Here is a 22,434-nt window from a genome sequence, read left to right as displayed (position 1 = left end):
ATAGTATTGGTATTCTATATCTATATAGATATGGATAAGATACTCGATTAGATAATATCTGTGTAACAGATCAAATTGATATTCTAGGGTTTACATATATTGAAAGTTGCTGTTATAATTAGAATGAACAAAGTTAAAAAAAAAAGCAATATTGATTGGTTATGTATCAATTTTTATTTTCTGATCTCATTAAGAAAAAAAAATTTCTATTCAAATATTCAAGAATAATTCATAAAAGAATAGTTAACGGTTGCGATTTGTCTCAAGATTGTTTTTCAATTTTTCAATAGAAAGAAAAGGGGGGAGTATTCTCAAAAACTTCATATCTATATTTTTATTGGCGGCATGGCCGAGTGGTAAGGCGGGGGACTGCAAATCCTTTTTCCCCAGTTCAAATCCGGGTGTCGCCTGATCGATAAGAAACTGTAAATGAAAGATTATATTACGTTTTTTTAGAAAACTTTTTTTCCAACAGAAGCAAGCGAGGGAAAAGGAGTCTTGAGAATTGCGTTTGATTCGAAATTATAAGCATCAGTAGCTTAAAAAATGTTGTAAATATTTTTGTCTCGAATTCAAGGAAAGATTCTAGTAGTGAAAAGGAATCCATAAATTTAGAAATGATAGTTCGTTCACTACACAACTATTGTAGTGTCTGTCTCCTGACTGGGTCTTTTATTAGATTGGATTAAGAATAAGTCGGATAGGAAAGTCCATTTTTAGGTAGAGAAAAGGCAGAAGAAAAACCTTCTATACAGACTAATTTAAAGTTTATGAGTGCTTCCACATTTTATCAATATTATTTATTTAGATCAATTCTATTTAATAGCTTTAATTTAGCTAATTCGCTTTCGTAATATTCAAAAAAAGTATTCTTTAGATTTTCATATTCTATATTCTAATAAAATTAAAAAGTTTTGATTCTAAAATCGAATAGAAAAGAAAAAAAGTTTTTTTAATTATTTTAGAGAACGAATTGGGAGACATTTAAGGGACTATTTCAAATAGAAAGAAGAGTATAAGTATGCAAATGAATCTGTCTTGATTCTTTTTTTATGAAATCCTTAAGGAAATGATAAAAGAGAAATCTTAATATTCCCACCTGGTAGTAACATTCATTGACTTATAACTTCCTATAATTTTTTTATGTTTAATGTTTTATGATTTTACTAAAAATAATCAAAAAAAACTTTTTAGATGTTCTAATAACTAATAAATAGAATGAATTCTTGTTTTTCGTGAATGATGTTAGCCCAGAATCCTTTTTTTGACTCTGTAATAGCAATTCCACTATTATAGTATAGTATTTTTAGCGAATAATACAAAAAAAAGAATAGAATAAAAAATTTGAAAAAATAATGAAATAGTTCCTTCATATTTATAGAGATAGGAGACAAAATTTACATGGATATAGTAAGTATTGCTTGGGCTGCTTTAATGGTAGTTTTTTCATTTTCCCTTTCCCTCGTAGTATGGGGAAGAAGTGGGCTATAGGGATACTAAAAATTGAGTTAAGGGATCCAAGTAACCTTGTTGATTTCTACCTGAATTTTTGAATTTCGAAACTATTGAATGAAAATATTTCATTTAAACTAATACTAATTAATTGAGTTCAAATAGAAAATCTATCTTGATTCTATTATATTTTAGTAGTGTAATGTATTCTATGTATCTTATAGGAATTGAAAATACTCTTTCAATCAAACAAATATTTTCATTATTCCCATATTCCTATTTTGAGAAAAACAAGGGAATCAAAAAGAAGAAGAAATGGATTCCTATTCCAATCAAATTTTTCTTAAAATTTCTATTTCGATGAACTGACGCTTAACCTGGTTATATAGATATATATATATATGGAAAATGGCGGACCGTGTAATAACCATTCCTGTTTTTTTACCCCCTTTTTTTCCTAAGATACCGGAATTGTTTGTAAAAAGAATCTGAAAAAAAAAATTGGACGCAATTCTCAGATAGTAGAAATCAAATTGATTTCTACTATCTGGATTACGCTGATTGTACGATCATTTTTTTAAATCATTCATAAAAATGAAGAAATCATATTTCAGTGAAATTAGTCACTTTTACTTACCGTTTTTACATAAATTATAAGTAAAAAAGCAGTAGGAACTAGAATAAACAGTGCAGTAGCAATAAATGCGAGAATATTTACTTCCATAATCTTTATTATGTTCTATTTCTCTTAAATTTCTAAAAAAAAAATTCGGGATTTAATCCCATAGAAATGTTCAATCTTTCAACAATGGTATAAATTGGATTTCAATGATATCAAATCGGATCAATATCATGAATCACAAAATCTGAGCTATCAAATCAACTCATGAAATAGTATAACATAGGAAGATCTTTTATCCATACTAAATAAAACAAAAAAACATTTATTCTTGATGAAAGTCCAAAATCCCTTTCCTTCCTTTTTCGGCGAAACAAATGAAAAAGCAGGGGGGGGCCCCAAATAAAATTTTGTTTATCAATTTGATTCCCTACAAATACACAAAAAAGGAATTTATTTTTTATTTTTTTGGATTTATATCCAACGGGATTGACGGGGCTCGAACCCGCAGCTTCCGCCTTGACAGGGCGGTGCTCTGACCAATTGAACTACAATCCCAGGGAAAGGGGTGTACTGTATAAATATTTTTACGGACCGTTTCTGTCAAACCTTTTCTTTTTCTATTTCGGATTCGAACCTTTTTGTTGTAAATGAAAAAAGCGCATTTTTTTATATATTGATATGTATATCGATATCCACTTTAGTGAGATCGACACAAATTACTCGTAATCCGTTTCTTATTCTTATTCTATTAACAAATCGATTGAAAATTGAATCAATGAAAAAAAAAATTTTTTTTTTCAATTTTTCCTTATATTTTCTACTTACAGATCTTGACATGAATACCGATTATTAACAAGATTTTGAATTTGTGGAAAGAAATATGGAATACAGAAAAAAAAGAAATAACCTTAGATATGTTTAATATTTTGATTCTTCCGTATCATAGCACATCAGTCATTTCCAGAGAACTATAAATGGGTTATAGAATTTCATAGTGGATCGGCAAATTCTTGGGCCGAGCTGGATTTGAACCAGCGTAGACATATTGCCAACGAATTTACAGTCCGTCCCCATTAACCGCTCGGGCATCGACCCAGCACAATAGGAAGAATACATTTCAGTTTTTATTGAAAATTTTTGATCAACTTCCTTTCGTAACACCCTACCCCCAGGGGAAGTCGAATCCCCGCTGCCTCCTTGAAAGAGAGATGTCCTGAACCACTAGACGATGGGGGCATACTTGCCCGACCGCCATTATACTACGTTCATAGTATGAACAGTTTTTTGCAATTGTCAATATAATGATATGATTCGATAAAAAAAAATATTTTTCGTTCTTTCATAATTCCATAGAAATTTTTTATTAATCATTTATATTTCTAAATTTTTTTATTCCAGTCATAATAAGAAAAAAAAAGAAGTAATGTTCCAATAAAGAGAAAATTCTTCACAGGAATGATTCGTTTGTTGCAAAGGACGAGAGGTTAAAACTTCATTTCTATCATTTATTACTAATACTAAGATTCGATAGGTAGATTTATATCTAATACTAAGAAAAAAAACTTTGGAAAATAGAATTTTTCAATAAAAAAATAAAAATTTGGTTTAGGGACAGAACATATTGAATCCATTTTATCAATGATTCGATTTTATCAATGTTTCGATGAAATATTTTATTTTGTGAGTACATTTATGTATCAATAAAAAGAATTTAGTGTTATGATTAGAATGACTTCAAGAATCCATTTTGAAATAATATATTTGATATGGATCAAATCCAATCTTAATCAATTCTTTTTTTTAACTATATTCTATTCACTAGGTAAATCCAATTTTTTGTTCTTTGATGAGTCATTATACAAATAATAGATATTGATGTACATGTATTCTAATCCCATTTATATCATTTAATTTATATAATTTATATAAATTTATAGAAATAATTTATATAAATTTATAGAATAAGTATACACAGTAACAAATATATGTACTAGTCATGCTAGTTCCTTATTTAGAAATTGAAAGAAAGAAAAAGGGCCCTTTTAACTCAGTGGTAGAGTAACGCCATGGTAAGGCGTAAGTCATCGGTTCAAATCCGATAAGGGGCTTTTTACTTTTTTTTTCAAAAGCAATAGTCTTTCTATTTGAAGGAAGAATAAAAAGATTCTTGATATTTTGAAAAAGTTTCTATTTGTAATAAAAAAGAAAAAGTGTAAAATTCAATAATGGAAAAATAAAAAAAAGTAAGTGGACCTAACCCGTTGAATTATATTTATATCTACTATTCTGATATTCAAATTTGATAAAGATTCAATTCGAACAATTTTTTTTCTTTTTAAGACTTTTTTCGTTTAGACTCCCTAAGAATCTCTGAATATTTCCAATGAAATCTTCTTGTTTCTGAACTAAGAAAAAAGGTTATGCCTTTTCTTTACTCAGAAGGGCCTTAATACGAATTTCAAGTTCCACCAAACAAGTTTTTTTAAAATTAAAATGAAACATATTTTTTTCCATAAATTTCTATTATTTCTATAAGATTAGATAGAATCTTATAGAAATAATAGAAAAATACATTAAATTATGTCTTCACATATCAAATAGTTTCTTTTCATATCGATGTGTACGATATTTTTCCAGCAATTCATATATATGAGACAAAAACTTTCATTTACAGTTTTTTCTTTTTATTATAGTATTTATAAAAAAAAATGAAATACTAAAGAAAAAACTGTAAATGAAATAGAAATTTAGAAAACCTATGATCCTACAGTAGTTTCCTAGACAAAATAGAAGTCAATTCACAACCAAACTTCAAGAATAAGTTTCTTTGATGAAAGGAGAGAAATATGTCTGAAGATCCGCTAGGTATAAGAAGTGAAACAGGGGATCATTTGTTTCTTGAACAGTTCTGAAAAAAAAATTTCTATCGGATTTTGGAGTCATAGCAGATTTTATGATTGATGACTTGGAAGATTTTTAAGAATAGATAAGGAATAACCACATCGAGTTCATGGATTTGCCCTAGATATCAATAGACCCATAAATGATTTTTTATTCGAAACCGATTAGAAAACAAGGGAAAGTATACTTATATATTCTATATATATATAGAGAGAGAAATGAATAGAGATAAATGATCAAGGTCCGTCCCATCTCTGAAAATGCTCTATGAGGTGTTGGGAAATGGTTGAAGTAGTTGAATAGGAGGATCGCTATGACTATAGCTCTTGGTAAATTTACCAAAGATGAAAATGATTTATTTGATATTATGGATGACTGGTTGCGGAGGGACCGTTTCGTTTTTGTGGGTTGGTCCGGTCTATTACTCTTTCCTTGCGCCTATTTCGCCTTGGGGGGTTGGTTTACAGGTACGACCTTTGTAACTTCATGGTATACTCACGGCTTGGCAAGTTCTTATTTAGAAGGCTGCAACTTCTTAACCGCTGCAGTTTCCACTCCCGCTAATAGTTTAGCACACTCTTTGTTGTTACTGTGGGGTCCTGAAGCACAGGGAGATTTTACCCGTTGGTGTCAGTTAGGCGGTCTGTGGACTTTTGTTGCTCTCCACGGTGCTTTCGGATTAATAGGTTTCATGTTACGTCAATTTGAACTTGCTCGATCTGTTCAATTGCGACCTTATAATGCAATCGCATTCTCAGGTCCAATTGCTGTTTTTGTTTCTGTATTCCTTATTTATCCACTGGGTCAGTCTGGTTGGTTCTTTGCTCCAAGTTTTGGTGTAGCAGCTATATTTCGATTCATCCTCTTTTTCCAAGGATTTCATAATTGGACATTAAACCCATTTCATATGATGGGAGTTGCTGGTGTATTGGGCGCTGCACTACTATGCGCTATTCATGGTGCAACCGTAGAAAATACTTTATTTGAAGATGGTGATGGCGCAAATACATTCCGTGCTTTTAACCCAACCCAAGCTGAAGAAACTTATTCAATGGTTACTGCTAATCGCTTTTGGTCCCAAATCTTTGGGGTTGCTTTTTCCAATAAACGTTGGTTACATTTCTTTATGTTATTTGTACCAGTAACTGGTTTATGGATGAGTGCTCTTGGGGTAGTCGGTTTGGCCCTGAACCTACGTGCTTATGACTTCGTTTCTCAAGAAATCCGCGCAGCGGAAGATCCTGAATTTGAGACTTTCTACACAAAAAATATTCTCTTAAACGAAGGTATTCGTGCGTGGATGGCAGCTCAAGATCAGCCTCATGAAAACCTTATATTCCCTGAGGAGGTTCTACCACGTGGAAACGCTCTTTAATGGAACTTTAGCTTTAACTGGTCGTGACCAGGAAACTACCGGTTTCGCTTGGTGGGCCGGGAATGCCCGACTTATCAATTTATCTGGTAAACTATTAGGGGCCCATGTAGCCCATGCTGGATTAATAGTATTCTGGGCCGGAGCAATGAACCTTTTTGAAGTGGCTCATTTCGTACCCGAGAAGCCCATGTATGAACAAGGTTTAATTTTGCTTCCCCACCTAGCTACTCTAGGTTGGGGAGTAGGTCCTGGGGGGGAAGTTATAGACACTTTTCCATACTTTGTGTCTGGAGTACTTCACTTAATTTCCTCTGCAGTATTGGGCTTTGGCGGTATTTATCATGCACTTCTGGGACCTGAGACTCTTGAAGAATCTTTTCCGTTCTTCGGTTATGTATGGAAAGATAGAAATAAAATGACTACAATTTTGGGTATTCACTTAATCTTGTTAGGTATAGGTGCTTTTCTTCTAGTATTCAAGGCTCTTTATTTTGGAGGTATATATGATACATGGGCTCCGGGGGGGGGAGATGTAAGAAAAATAACCAATTTGACCCTTAGTCCAAGTATTCTATTTGGATATTTATTAAAATCGCCTTTTGGGGGCGAAGGGTGGATTGTTAGTGTGGACGATTTGGAAGATATTATTGGAGGGCATGTATGGTTGGGTTCCATTTGTATACTTGGTGGAATCTGGCATATCTTAACCAAACCCTTTGCATGGGCTCGGCGTGCACTTGTATGGTCTGGAGAAGCTTACTTATCTTATAGTTTAGGTGCTTTATCTGTTTTTGGTTTTATTGCTTGTTGCTTTGTCTGGTTTAATAATACCGCTTATCCTAGTGAGTTTTATGGGCCCACTGGTCCAGAAGCTTCTCAAGCTCAAGCATTTACTTTTCTAGTTAGAGACCAACGTCTTGGGGCTAATGTAGGATCTGCTCAAGGACCTACAGGTTTAGGTAAATATCTAATGCGTTCCCCGACTGGAGAAGTTATTTTTGGCGGAGAAACTATGCGTTTTTGGGATTTGCGTGCTCCTTGGTTAGAACCTCTAAGGGGTCCTAATGGTTTAGACTTGAGTAGACTGAAAAAAGATATACAGCCTTGGCAAGAACGTCGTTCTGCGGAATATATGACTCATGCTCCTTTAGGTTCATTAAATTCCGTGGGTGGCGTAGCTACAGAGATTAATGCAGTCAATTATGTTTCTCCTAGAAGTTGGTTAGCTACTTCTCATTTTGTTCTAGGATTCTTTCTATTTGTAGGCCATTTATGGCACGCGGGAAGAGCTCGCGCAGCTGCCGCAGGATTTGAAAAAGGAATTGATCGCGATTTTGAACCTGTTCTTTCCATGACTCCTCTTAATTGAGACGTGAGATCCAATGAAGTAGAAATCCCTTTTTTTTACTATAAATATTTGGTTGAGTAGAGCGAGTCGTAAAGAAGAATTTATTTTCCTATTTTCTTAGTTTCTATCGAATCTTTTTTTCGGGATGTTGAGGATATATAGCCCAGTCCGAAAAAAAGATTCGATAGAAACTAAGAAAATAAACAAATCTATTCATCGAGAAAAAGGAGAGAGAGGGATTCGAACCCTCGATAATTCTTTGTTTCAAACTATACCGGTTTTCAAGACCGGGGCTATCAACCACTCAGCCATCTCTCCAAAAGCTAATATATATATTTTTTTATCTTTATTCCACTGAGTAGACCATGAGTATTTGAATTGATACCCTTTTATCGACCCATAGGAAAGATATTCAATGTGAATTTATTGGTTTAGTTTTCTATCGGTATGTATATAGGTACAAAATCCAGCATGCCTTTTTGTGAAGTAAAAAAACTATCCTCGATCCAAGCCTCAAAAGGGTTGATAATAAACAAAATCAATGAATTCATGATAAAACCCTTCTGCGTTTTTCCATTTACAAATTTTTTTTTCAATGAATATTAAGAAAGGCATCCAGGGGTTGAGGGATCAAATGGTAAAGTTCTTTTGTTGGTAAATTGGAGGATTAGAAACATGACTATTGCTTTCCAATTAGCTGTTTTTGCATTAATTGCTATTTCATTTATTTTATTGATTAGTGTACCTGTTGTATTTGCTTCTCCTGAAGGTTGGTCAAATAACAAAAATGTTCTATTTTCCGGTACATCATTATGGATTGGATTAGTGTTTCTAGTGGGTATTCTTAATTCTCTCATTTCTTGAAGTTCTTTTTATTCTAGATTAAAAATGAAATGACCCCTCCCTCAGAATTCTTTCGGATTGTCAGCCATAAAGGGAATAGATCAGTTCCTAAAAAAAAAAAAGAAAACTATAACACATTACATTCTAAGGGGGAGTAAACTTCTTCTATTGGAAAAATCTTATATCTTATACTTATATGGTGGTACATTGTGAAACTAAAAGAAATAAAATAGAAAAAATGAACTATAAAAATTTGAATTTCATTTGAATATTCTATTCATATTAATATGATATGAATAGAATATTCAAATGAAATACTATAAATCTATTTATACGTCGTCTAGTATTTAATAATATAGAATATCTATCTGTATCTCTATATAGATAAATATAATTTTTTATTAATAGGAACTTACTTTTTTAAGAAAAAAGTAAATCAAAATATTCGATAGAATGATAATTTCAATTCAATTATATAGATATATAGAAAAAAACCATATATAATAATAGAAATGTAATAATAGAAATGGGAATTCTTGATAAAAATGAATAGTAATAGAAAATATTTTATTTGGGAGACAATATCTATTATCTAAATTTCTTTTTCATTATCCCTATATCCCTATATAGAATATCAGGCCCATCTCTGTATAAATAGAATCGCATATCAAGTACAATGAAAACGCGGATATAGTCGAATGGTAAAATTTCTCTTTGCCAAGGAGAAGACGCGGGTTCGATTCCCGCTATCCGCCCTATGTATTTAATAGTCATAGTATGAAAAATGCCATAGAATTTACTGCGTATAATGCCCTTCTTCTTGAAACCTTGTTTTTTTATCAAATTCAAAAAGTTGCGGAGACGGGATTTGAACCCGTAACCTCAAGGTTATGAGCCTTGCGAGCTACCAAGTTGCTCTACTCCGCGATAAAGAAAAGAATTGATAACTAATGAACAAAAACAAAGATGGAATGCGTCCCTTTACCATATCTATATAAATAGAATAAACCATTTATACATAACGGTAAAGGGACCCTCCTATGATCGCTGATAATAAAATGAAAAAAATGAAGATAATTGGAAATCCTTACCAACTGGATCTTGTTGCACCCGGCAAGAAACATGCATGAACCATTTCCCGAAGTATGTGTCCAGATAATCCAAAGTCTCGATAATTAGCTCTCGGTCTTCCGGTCGAAAAACAACGTCGATGAAGACGTATAGGTGCACTATTACGCGGTAGTGATTCTAATTTTCCATGAATTTCCCATTTCTCACTTAACGACGGAACTTTGCTTATTTCTTTTTTTGAGGATCGGCGAATCAAATGATATTTCTGTTCCAATTTTTGTCTCTTCTTTTCCCTCTGAATAACACTTTTCCTTGCCATAATGGTTAATTTGCTATTAGCATCAATGATAGAAGTCGGATCCTAGATGTATAAGTGGCTTCTCTTCCCTATAGAAGGAAATGAGATTCTTGCCAGATATATATAATAAAGAATTCAATTAACCGAATTTGCCCGATGTAGAGGCAATTAAGAAGGCTGCATAAGTAAATATATAACCTACGGAAAAGTGGGCTAGTCCAACCAATCTTGCTTGCACAATGGAAAGAGCCACTGGTTTATCTCTCCATCGAATCAAATTAGCCAAAGGTGTACGTTCATGAGCCCATGCCAAAGTTTCAATCAATTCCTGCCAATATCCGCGCCAAGAAATTAAGAACATAAATCCAGTAGCCCAAACAAGATGTCCAAACAAGAACATCCATGCCCAGACTGATAAACTATTCATACCAAAAGGGTTATATCCATTGATAAGTTGTGAAGAGTTCAACCATAGATAATCTCTTAACCATCCCATCAAATAGGTAGAAGATTCATTAAACTGTGAAATATTACCCTGCCATAGTGTAATGTGTTTCCAATGCCAATAAAAAGTAACCCATCCAATGGTATTTAACATCCAGAAAACTGCCAAATAAAATGCGTCCCAAGCGGAAATATCACAAGTTCCGCCTCGTCCCGGGCCATCACAAGGAAAACTATAACCAAAATCTTTTTTATCAGGCATTAACTTAGAACCACGCGCATCCAAAGCACCTTTTACTAAAATCAAAGTAGTTGTATGTAAACCAAGAGCAATAGCATGATGAACCAAGAAGTCTCCAGGCCCTATTGTTAAGAATAGAGAATTACTATTCTCATTTACAGCGTTTAACCAACCAGGCAACCATATGCTTCGTCCCGCATTGAACGCCGGACTGTTCGTTGAAGATAAAAGTATATCGAACCCATAGGAAGTTTTACCATGAGCAGATTGTATCCATTGGGCAAATATAGGTTCAATCAAAATTTGTTTCTCCGGAGTACCAAAAGCAAGCATGACATCGTTATGGACATAAAGTCCCAGAGTATGGAACCCCAGAAAGAGGCTAGCCCAACTTAAGTGGGATATGATAGCTTCTTTATGGTCTAACATTCTTGCCAAGACATTATCTTGATTCTGCTCTGGATTATAATCTCTAATAAAAAAGATAGCTCCATGAGCAAAAGCCCCTGTCATAATGAAGCCTGCTATATATTGATGATGAGTATATAAGGCAGCTTGAGTAGTAAAGTCTTGCGCTATAAACGCATAAGCAGGTAAAGAGTACATGTGTTGTGCTACCAAGGAAGTAATAACCCCTAAAGAGGCTAGAGCAAGACCTAATTGAAAATGAATTGAATTATTGATTGTATCATAAAGACCCTTATGCCCACGCCCCAATCTACCCCCCGGAGGAGTATGTGCTTCTAAAAGATCTTTAATACTGTGACCAATCCCGAAATTAGTTCTATACATATGGCCAGCAACTAGAAAAATAAACGCAATAGCCAAATGATGGTGTGCAATATCAGTTAACCATAAACTTTGAGTTTGCGGATGAAATCCTCCGAGAAGTGTTAGAATAGCAGTTCCTGCTCCTTGAGGGGTACCAAATATATGATTATTGGAATCTGGGTTTTGAGCATAAAGATTCCACTGACCTGTAAAAAATGGACCTAATCCCTCGGGGTGCGGCAAGATATCTAATAAATTGTTCCATCGAACGGATTCCCCCCTGGACCCCGGAATAGCAACATGAACTAAATGCCCTGTCCAAGCCAAGGAACTTACTCCGAATAGTCCTGACAAATGATGATTGAGGCGGGATTCGGCATTTTTAAACCACGAAACACTCGGTTTCCATTTTGGTTGTAGGTGTAACCAACCTGCTATTAAAGATATAATAGAAAGTATTAATAGAAAAATAGCTCCAGTATAAAGATCCCCATTAGTACGTAAACCGATTGTATACCACCACTGATAAACACCAGAATAGGCTATATTAACAGGACCTAGAGCACCCCCTCGAGTAAAAGCTTCTACAGCTGGTTGACCAAAATGAGGATCCCAAATTGCATGAGCAATAGGTCTTACATGTAAAGGATCCTGTACCCATGTCTCAAAATTACCTTGCCAAGCTACATGAAAGAGATTCCCGGAAGTCCACAGAAAAATGATTGCTAATTGCCCGAAATGAGAAGCAAAAATATTCTGATAAAGACGTTCCTCAGTAATATCATCATGACTTTCGAAGTCATGTGCGGTAGCAATACCAAACCAAATACGACGAGTAGTGGGGTCTTGAGCTAAGCCTTGACTAAAGCTTGGAAATCTTAATGCCATAATGATTTTCAAATCCTCCTAGCTATTATCCTACTGCAATAATTCTTGCTAAGAAGAATGCCCATGTTGTGGCAATTCCACCTAGAAGGTAATGTGTTACTCCTACAGCACGTCCTTGTACAATGCTCAAGGCTCTGGGCTGAGTAGCAGGAGCAACTTTTAATTTATTATGAGCCCAAACAATGGATTCAATAAGTTCTTGCCAATAACCACGCCCGCTGAATAGAAACATTAAACTAAAAGCCCATACAAAATGTGCACCCAAGAAAAAAAGACCATATGCAGATAATGAAGAACCATAAGACTGAATTACCTGGGATGCCTGCGCCCATAAGAAATCACGAAGCCACCCATTAATGGTAATGGAACTCTGCGCAAAATTTCCTCCTGTGATATGAGTTACTATCCCTTGATCACTTATACTACCCCAAACATCTGACTGCATTTTCCAACTGAAATGGAATATAACTACGGAAATTGAATTGTACATCCAAAATAGTCCTAAGAAGACATGATCCCAAGCGGATACTTGGCATGTCCCCCCTCTTCCAGGTCCATCACAAGGGAAACGAAAACCTAGATTTGCTTTATCCGGTATCAATCGTGAACTACGAGCAAATAGAACACCCTTTAAGAGTATCAATACTGTTACATGAATTGTAAATGCATGAATATGATGGACCAAAAAATCCGCAGTTCCTAAAGGAATAGGTAACAAAGCAACTTTACCGCCCACTGCTACTAAATTTTCACCTCCCCAAGTCAAACTGGTACTTGTTGCTGCACCTGGGGCTGTTGTGCCAGGTGCTAAAGCGTGGGTATTTTGTATCCATTGAGCAAAGATCGGCTGTAATTGTATAGCAGTATCTGAAAACATATCTTGAGGGCGCCCTAATGCGCTCATGGTATCATTATGAATATACAAACCAAAACTGTGAAAACCTAAAAAGATACATACCCAGTTAAGATGTGATATGATTGAATCACGATGTCTAAGGACACGATCTAATAGATCGTTGTATCGAATAGTCGGATCATAATCTCTTACCATAAAAATCGCTGCATGCGCAGCAGCACCGACTATGAGAAATCCACCAATCCACATGTGATGTGTAAACAATGACAGTTGTGTACCATAGTCAGTAGCTAGGTATGGATAAGGAGGCATAGAATACATATGGTGAGCTACAACAATGGTCAAAGAGCCTAACATAGCTAGATTAATAGATAATTGAGCATGCCATGACGTTGTTAGAATCTCATATATACCTTTATGACCCTGGCCTGTAAATGGACCTTTATGTGCCTCTAAAATGTCTTTTATATTGTGACCAATACCCCAGTTGGTCCTATACATGTGACCCGCTATCAAGAAAAGAATTGCAATAGCTAAATGATGGTGTATAATATCGGTCAGCCATAAACCTCCAGTTACTGGATCTAATCCTCCACGAAAAGTAAGAAATTCTCCGTATTTTGACCAATTCAAGGTAAAAAATGGGGTTGCTCCCTCGGAAAAACTCGGATAAAGTTGAGCCAAAAGATCCCGATTTAGGATAAATTCATGAGGAAGTGGTATCTCTTTGGGATCTACTGCAGCATTTAGAAATTGGTTAATCGGTAAAGATACATGTATTTGATGTCCTGCCCAAGAAAGAGACCCCAACCCTAGGAGCCCTGTCAAATGGTGATTCAACATAGATTCTACATCTTGGAACCAAGCCAATTTTGGAGCAGCTTTGTGATAATGAAACCAACCAGCAAAAAGCATTAAGGCTGCAAAGACCAATGCACCAATTGCAGTACAATAGAGTTGTAATTCATTAGTTATTCCAGATGCTCTCCAAATCTGAAAAAAACCAGAGGTTATTTGTATTCCTCGGAACCCCCCCCCTACATCACCATTCAATATTTCTTGACCCACTATTGGCCAAACCACCTGAGCACTAGGCCTAATGTGAGTAGGATCACTTAACCATGCCTCATAATTGGAAAAACGAGCACCATGAAAATACATGCCACTCAGCCAAAGAAAGATGATAGAGAGTTGGCCAAAATGCGCACTAAAAACTTTTCGGGAAATCTCCTCTAAATCATTAGTATGGCTATCAAAATCATGAGCGTCAGCATGTAGGTTCCAGATCCAAGTAGTAGTATCTGGTCCCTTAGCTATTGTTCTTGAGAAATGACCAGGTTTTGCCCATTCCTCAAAAGAAGTTTTTATAGGATCCCTATCTACCAAAATTTTAACTTCTGGTTCCGGTGAACGAATAATCATTGAGTCCTCCTCTTTCCAGACAACACATACAAAGAGACCTGCCAACATAAAACAGAATTAGTGAACTTATTAGAGATGTTTCTATTGAGTTTTGTTCTCTCCTATCTCTCATGTATTGGATATCTTAGTAAATTTCATTTCTTTAGTTTTTCACTAGAACAATTATGATCTCGAAGTCAATTCGGGGCAAGTGTTCGAATCTATTATGACATAAGAGTGAGGCGCTCAACGGACCTATTTTAATCTTCTAAGACCTTTTTGGGAACTCTGAATGGAAGTTCAATAATTTTTCGTGCAGCCTAATCAAATGTATTCAGATTTTATTCTAATTCTATTCCTTAGATTTTATTTTTTTTTTTAGATAAAGTATAAGTATGTACTCTATTTCAAATTGAGCAGGCATTAGCATTCATTATTAGGCAATATACCTATATTTTATTTCTTTTTTTGAAGGTCTCTTTTCTTAATTTGATTGAATATTAGTTTAAATAACAGAAAAAAGGAGAAAATTATCTACTGTATCCACATCTCGTTTATTTCTATGAAATACTAGACAAAATCGAACAAAATTAGAAGGGATATATTTAAATTATGTGATTGGTCGTTCCTATAGAAATGATTTTTGAATTTGATAGGGACAAGAAACAAGAATTTATAACAATATATATTTATCTATCTATATCTTTATATAGATAGATAAATATATAAGAAAAAAAAGAAACAGAGTGTTCTTATTCAAAACGCCCTGTGATCTTCAACCAATTCTGTGCTGCAATATAATTACCGGGGGTGAGAGCTATAGCTTGTTTCCAATATTCAGCGGCTTGATTAAACCAAGACTCCGCAACTTCTGAGTCTCCCTGCCGAATGGCCTGTTCTCCTCGGTCGAAATAGGTGAGTCAATTCCTTTCCTTAGAACCGTACTTGAGAATTTCCTGACTCATACGGCTCAGTAGTCAATTCTTTTTTTGTTCTATTATCTTGAAGTTAACTAAAAGAAAAAAAGAAATTATTAATATGAGTTTCAAACTTTCATTTTTACTAATAAATAAAGAATTTCAAAGAATTTCATCTTTTTTTTTAGTTTTATCTTTTCTCCTACCTTCAGAAAAGGGAATCAAGCATTGGCATTAACGCCCTAATTCTAATTTTCTGAAAGGTAACTATCTCGATTTTATATATCATATACAAAAATATATGATAGATTCATTTCTATAGAATCTTGGTAAAAGTTTTTTCTTTCTTATCTTATAAGTTCTTATAAGTAAAGAGAAAATACTTTCTATCTTTGGGATTTGATACTACACCGCTGCTCAAAATACCAGGGGATCCTTTTTATTACATAAGTGGATTCCTGACTTCTTTATTTATCATGAGATAAGGAAGCAGTTTTTATTATATCGATTGAAAACCGTGTTAATTGATCCTTACGATGCTTCCTTTATCAATTAGATCTTTTATCCATAGAAAAAGAGGGTATCTAGACATATCGATTTCTTCATATTTTTACTTCTATGAAGTTTCTTTGCTACAGCTGATAAAAATCGTTGTTTTGAACGATATATATATGTAGAAAGCCTTTCTTATTTATAATTATTTATATTTCTATATTTCTTATATTAAAATTTGTGGATTTGCTTGTTCTTTTCTTTTTTCTTTCTATAGTGGAGATAGTCGCACGTAATGACAGATCACGGCCATATTATTAAAAGCTTGGGGTAAAAATGGGTTTCGTTCGAGCGCCCGAAAATAATATTCCAAAGCTTTAGTATGTTCTCCGTTACTTGTGTGAATAAGGCCTATGTTATAAAGTATATAACTTCGATCATAGGGATCAATTTCCAGTCGCATAGCCTCATAATAATTCTGTAAAGCTTCTGCATAATTTCCTTCAGATTGAGCTGACATCCGTTACGGTCGTCATTCGGTTCAAAGAATCTCCGCTCCAGAACTGTACGTGAGATTTTCATCTCATACGGCTCCCCCCTTATGTGTGTAATGAGAAAAATCCATCAAATCAAAAAATATTCCAGTATTCTCATTCTCAACTGAACAGAGCTAGTGTTTTTACAATAAATCTCTAGCCAACCTTCCTGTCAAAAATTATTTCTTAACATTAAGTATGTAGGTACTTGATAAAAAAAAATAAGAACTTCAACAATTTCTTTGTCCTCTACGCTGCTTAATTTCCTGGAATTAGTCACCTCAATAATCTTCGATGGTTCTATGGGTATCCAAAATATGAACGAGATGGATATTTATTGTCCCAACCATTCCTGTTAGTCCCAATCTCGATAAGCCATGGATATAGATAGATACAAAGTTTTCGTGTCCTTGATTCCCAAGCGTAGTGCTTCTTTCCCAATGTTGCCTATCAGTACTAGTAATTTGGGGTTGACCTAACCCCATAAGTATAGGTATAACCTTTCGCTTAATACTAGAAACCTAAAATTCAAGCATATAAGGCTTCATTAATCGAGGATACACGACAGAAGGAATTAATCCTTTTATTTACAAATTTCACCTTCAACACGCGTGGGGTTTTTCCATTCCATTTTTTTTTGACCGAAATCGGTCAAAAAAAATGGAATCAAATCACACCATCTCTGTAATAAGTGAATGCCCTTTTTTCTCCTGAAGTTGTCGGAATTATTCGTAATAAGATATTGGCTACAATTGAAAAGGTCTTATCTATAAAATTTTCATTTATCCGAGATCTAGGCATAGGTAGAAATCCATTCTATAATTTAATTAATCATGGTGTGAGAAATCAATCCCACAAATAAAGGAATTGTATAATTATAATACAGTGCGAAATAACGTAAAAATGAACTCATCAATCAAATTTGTTTATCCTAAGACCTTGTAGGAGGTTTTTTTTTAATTTTACTTTGTATTTTTATAGTTTGAATAGGTTTTATGCATTTATGAAAAATAGGATTGATTCACTATTCAACATTCAACCGGTTTCTGGGCATCATTATATAGGAGAGATGGCCGAGTGGTTCAAGGCGTAGCATTGGAACTGCTATGTAGGCTTTTTGTTTACCGGGGGTTCGAATCCCTCTCTTTCCGAATCTTTACCAAATTCATCAATATTACTCATCCCAATGCATACCATTATTTCATATTTCAAATTTGTTTGTTGATATGGACAACTTTATATTCCTCATTTTTCGGTAATACAAAAAATAGTGGATAACGGGTGGGCAAGGAATAAAAATTTTCGCATATCCATGTCTATGATATATGAATAGCAGAAAATCCTTGTAAAAAAAACTCTTGTTATTTTAGTTAAGTTTAAGTTTGACGAGAATAATATTCTACAACCAGTAATTCATTTATTTTCAAACCAACCCATTTATTATCTATTATTTGATTAATTAAACCTTTATATTGGAAAGGGTGAACAGTCAAATGATTTGGCAATTTCTCATGGGGGGCTGAATCAAAATAATTTTGAATAAGAGTTTTAGATTTTTGTTCATCCTTTGCTGTAATAATATCTTGAGGTTTACAACGATAACTTGGTATATCCACTATACGACCATTAACTAAAACATGTCTATGGTTTATAAATTGGCGGGCTTGAGGAATAGTCGCAGCCATACCCAATCGAAAAAGTATGTTATCCAAGCGCATTTCAAGTAGTTGTAATAAAACCTGACCAGTTGATCCTTTAGCTTTTCCGGAGATACGAACGTATTTAAGCAATTGTCGTTCTGTAAGACCATAATGAAAACGCAATTTTTGTTTTTCTTCTAAACGAATACGATATTGAGATTTTTTACTGAAGCGCAATTGATTTCGAAATTCGTTTTTGACTGTTGGCCTTTTACTAGTAAGTCCTGGTAAATATCCTAGACGACGTATTTTTTTGAAACGAGGTCCTCTGTAACGTGACATAAAAACTCCTTTTTTAAAATGAAAAATCTTATAAATCGAAATGAAAACTAAACGAAATGAAAAATATTATAGAATTCTAAATGAAGCGAAATCTACTAAAGTTTTATAGTACAAAGAAGAATTAGATGAATTTTATCAATATCCGAATTTATTGTATATAAAAGAATACAAAAAAGTAGGTTAATTTCTTGATTTCTTCCGCAGAGATCGAACTCTCCCAATTTTTTATTTCTAAAAAAGATATTATCAATTATGTAAAAAACAAATAGAGAAAAGCCGGTTATCGGATTCGAACCGATGACCATCGCATTACAAATGCGATGCTCTAACCTCTGAGCTAAACCGGCTAATGTAAACGAAATATACATATGCAGAAGAATTGAATGGGATCTTAGTTATCAATTTTTAGTTATTTATAACAAAATTCAAATTAATACAAACATCAAAAATAGAGAAAGAAAATATAGAAAATCAAACCCAATTTTTATTATTTCTATTATTTATTTTATCTGATAACATAAAGTGCAAGATAATAATTAATATTATATTAATATAATTTATTTAATATAATTTATTTCGATCTACTATTCTAGATATATATTATTAAATTGATTTCTTTCAAAAAGATTATTTATTAGTACTTAAAGTAAATTTGAATAAATATAAATTTTAGTAAATATTTATTAAGGAATTCCATATTTCTAAGTAAATGTCTAATTCTATATTATATTCAATTAAAAGAATGGTTTTTTTTAGCCACTAGATTCGTTTTAGTTATATAAATTGTATATGAATAAATGGATTGTTTATTTTCTTTTTTTTTTTAAGCAAAAACAAAAAAAAAAAAAGAATCGACCATTCGAGTATTCTAAATTGTATGAAAAAAGAAGATAAGTAGGTACATAGAAGATAAGTAGATATGTGGTCTATATCTGTGTATATTGAATTGTTAATATATAGATATTAGAATTAGTTCTGATTCAAACAAATAAAGGTATCCAATATAGATGAAATAAAATCTATAAAATTGGAGAAAGGGGTTTTTAATATTTAATAAAATAATATGTATTTAATGAATTCAAAAGTTCCCGCATAATTCTCATAATAGAAATGAAAAAAAAAGCATTCTATTATAATCAGATTCAAATAAAAAAAAAGATGGGGATATGGCGAAATTGGTAGACGCTACGGACTTAATTGGATTGAGTTTTGGTATGGAAACTTACCAAGTAATAATTTTCAAATTCAGAGAAACCCTGGAATTCACAATGGGCAATCCTGAGCCAAATCCTGTTTTCTGAAAACAAATAAAAATTCAGAAAGTGATAATAAAAAAGGGATAGGTGCAGAGACTCTATGGAAGCTGTTCTAACAAACGAAATTGACGACTTTTTTTATTGCATTAGTAAAAGAATCCTTTCACCAAAATTACAGGAATGGATCAAAGATAAACATTTAGAAACATATATATATACTGAAATACTCTTTCAATTTGTTACTTTTTATTTTATTATTGAAGATCTATTTGTGATAAAAATATTCACAAATGAAAAATGTGAATCAAATCAATTCGAAGTTGAAGAAAAGATGGAATATTTATTGATGAAATTATTCACTTCATCATAATCGGCTAAAACCCTTGAAGAACTGATAAATCAGATGAGAATAAAGATAGAGTCCTATTCTACATGTCAATACCGACAACAATGAAATTGAAAGTAAGAGGAAAATCCGTCGACTTAAGAAATCATGAGGGTTCAAGTCCCTCTATCCCCAAAAATACTTTTTCATTTTCTAATTTTTTTCCTATATCCTCTCTATCTTGAAGTCCTTATTTATGTGTTTTATTCGATTTATTATTTCCCAACGAAATTGGAATTTTTATTTTCATCAATTTCCTATCTATCATAATTTTCTTATCTATCATAATGACAAGGGACGAGTTTTGGAATAGATATAAATATATATGTGAAACACATAGAATTTTTTTTAATCAGAAATGTATAAATTAATATCTTATTTTTTAGCAAGGAATTTTCATATGCGTAATTAACGATTAACAATAAAAAATAATTATTACTGCGGAAACTCACTTACAAACTTTTTTTTTACTTAGTTGATATAGATTCATTAACATAGATTTTAAAAATCTTTTAAAATCAAAGTATTAAGCTTCAAGAATGGTCGGGATAGCTCAGTTGGTAGAGCAGAGGACTGAAAATCCTCGTGTCACCAGTTCAAATCTGGTTCCTGACACAAGATTCATTTGTATGAGTATCTATCCCCCATATTCATTTTAATGAATATGGGGGATAGATACTCATACAAATTTGTGTTCTTCTAGATTCTGATACATAACATATTTCTTTGATCTATTTAGGTATCTGTAGATATACTTTTCCTAGATGATTAAAGAATAGATGCAATTTTTTATTAGGTATATTCGCTTATCTATAGTATCTATATATATATAGATATAGATATATAGATAATGAATTCTTTATCTATTTTTTTCCTTTTTTTTCTGCGATACAAAAAAAGGTTTCTATTTCCATAATATTCGAGTGGTTTAATTAGTTGGTTAAAAGACCTAAAAGTCGAAGTTCTGGGGTGGAGTGAGAATATTAAGAATTCATCTGAGAAGGATTACCAAAATAGAATCGAGCCCTTTTCTTTGTGTTTTTTTTTTCGTGGCCGTATAATTGATGGTGATGTGCACGTTATATAGTTTATTATAAAGATAAAGAATTAGTTTATTATAAAGATAAAGAATTTTTGCAGTTCATCCTATTTCTTTTATTGGCTTGGCTGATAAGAACTCAGTATTGTTTTTGTTTTAGAATCTTAAGAAACTCCTATCCATCCTATTTTAAACCCTATAATTATTCATTCTATTATTTCTGAATTTTGTGATTTCTCACATAATAATATCTGAATGCAACTTCCATTACTCTGCCTGATTTAATGTCAATCAATTATTTTGTCTGATCTATAACAGAATGTACTTATATTCTTTGACTGGGGTTGCAGAAGTTTGGATTAGTTTATTATTTTTATCATTTAGTGAGCATCTTGTATTTCATAAAAATTTGGAGCAATATAATCTTTACGCAAAGGCCATCCTATCCAATTTTCGGGCATTAAAATACGTCTTAGACGCGGATGACTATCATAAGAGATTCCCAACATATCATAAGATTCCTTTTCTTGAAAATCCGCACTTTTCCAAACCCAAAAAATCGAAGGAATTCTGGGATTTTTTCTTGATACAAATATTTTTATGCATACCTCTTCGGGTTGATTTATACCATACTCTATTCTTGTAAAATGATATACACTAGCTAAGAGTCCTCCGGGTGCTACATCATAGGCACATTGAGAACGTAGATAATTGTAACCATATACATATAAAATGACAGCAATGGAATGCCAATCCTCGGGCTTTATTTGTAAAGTCTCTATTCCTAGGTAATCGAAACCCAAGGATCTATGAATTAGTCCATGTTTGACTAGCCAAGAAGACAAACGACCTTGCATTTTTTGCTTCTCCTAAATTTTTTTTATGAGTTTGGTATTAGTATTTTCTATTACGATGAAATTTTTAAAATACGATGAAATTTTTAAAAAAGGAATTGCTTTTTATTATTGTACTTTAAAAAAATGTGTCAGACGATATCTCTGAAGTAGATGGCGGTTGATAGAAAAATTCTTGACCATAATTGTCAGTATAAGTACTGTATCCAACATGAAACTTATGGTTGGTAGTAAAACATCTATTCTCTCGTTGAAAACTCATTGGATCTTCATATATTTCTCGAGATATTTTCTTACGAAGTTTTGTTATAGCATCTATAATGGCCTCCGGTTTAGGTGGACAGCCCGGCAAATATACATCTACAGGAATTAGCTTATCTACGCCTCGAACAGTACTATAAGAATCGGTACTAAACATCCCCCCCGTAATTGTACAGGCTCCCATAGCAATAACATATTTAG

The 22,434-nt window shown here is 33.1% G+C and overlaps 8 non-coding genes across 8 annotated transcripts; 5 read left to right on the top strand and 3 right to left on the bottom strand.

Moving 5' to 3' along the window:
* The first annotated feature begins 339 nt into the window (after positions 1 to 339).
* TRNAC-GCA (transfer RNA cysteine (anticodon GCA)) lies at positions 340 to 410 on the top strand. The gene has a single exon. It is a non-coding gene; the product is annotated as a tRNA-Cys (tRNA).
* A 2,145-nt stretch (positions 411 to 2,555) lies between these two features.
* Positions 2,556 to 2,629, bottom strand: TRNAD-GUC (transfer RNA aspartic acid (anticodon GUC)). Its single transcript has one exon. It is a non-coding gene; the product is annotated as a tRNA-Asp (tRNA).
* A 456-nt stretch (positions 2,630 to 3,085) lies between these two features.
* TRNAY-GUA (transfer RNA tyrosine (anticodon GUA)) lies at positions 3,086 to 3,169 on the bottom strand. The gene has a single exon. It is a non-coding gene; the product is annotated as a tRNA-Tyr (tRNA).
* Positions 3,170 to 4,110: 941 nt separating this feature from the next.
* On the top strand, positions 4,111 to 4,182 carry TRNAT-GGU (transfer RNA threonine (anticodon GGU)). Its single transcript has one exon. It is a non-coding gene; the product is annotated as a tRNA-Thr (tRNA).
* Positions 4,183 to 9,225: 5,043 nt separating this feature from the next.
* On the top strand, positions 9,226 to 9,296 carry TRNAG-GCC (transfer RNA glycine (anticodon GCC)). Its single transcript has one exon. It is a non-coding gene; the product is annotated as a tRNA-Gly (tRNA).
* Positions 9,297 to 17,519: 8,223 nt separating this feature from the next.
* Positions 17,520 to 17,607, top strand: TRNAS-GGA (transfer RNA serine (anticodon GGA)). Its single transcript has one exon. It is a non-coding gene; the product is annotated as a tRNA-Ser (tRNA).
* A 1,105-nt stretch (positions 17,608 to 18,712) lies between these two features.
* Positions 18,713 to 18,785, bottom strand: TRNAT-UGU (transfer RNA threonine (anticodon UGU)). Its single transcript has one exon. It is a non-coding gene; the product is annotated as a tRNA-Thr (tRNA).
* A 1,836-nt stretch (positions 18,786 to 20,621) lies between these two features.
* Positions 20,622 to 20,694, top strand: TRNAF-GAA (transfer RNA phenylalanine (anticodon GAA)). The gene has a single exon. It is a non-coding gene; the product is annotated as a tRNA-Phe (tRNA).
* The last annotated feature ends 1,740 nt before the right edge of the window (positions 20,695 to 22,434 follow it).

This window comes from Vigna unguiculata, unplaced genomic scaffold, assembly GCF_037176805.1.
Source record: "Vigna unguiculata cultivar grain cowpea cultivar isolate G323 ecotype 2 unplaced genomic scaffold, ASM3717680v1 ptg000482l, whole genome shotgun sequence".
NCBI lineage: Eukaryota > Viridiplantae > Streptophyta > Magnoliopsida > Fabales > Fabaceae > Vigna > Vigna unguiculata.
This window is presented reverse-complemented; position numbering and strand designations above follow the sequence as displayed.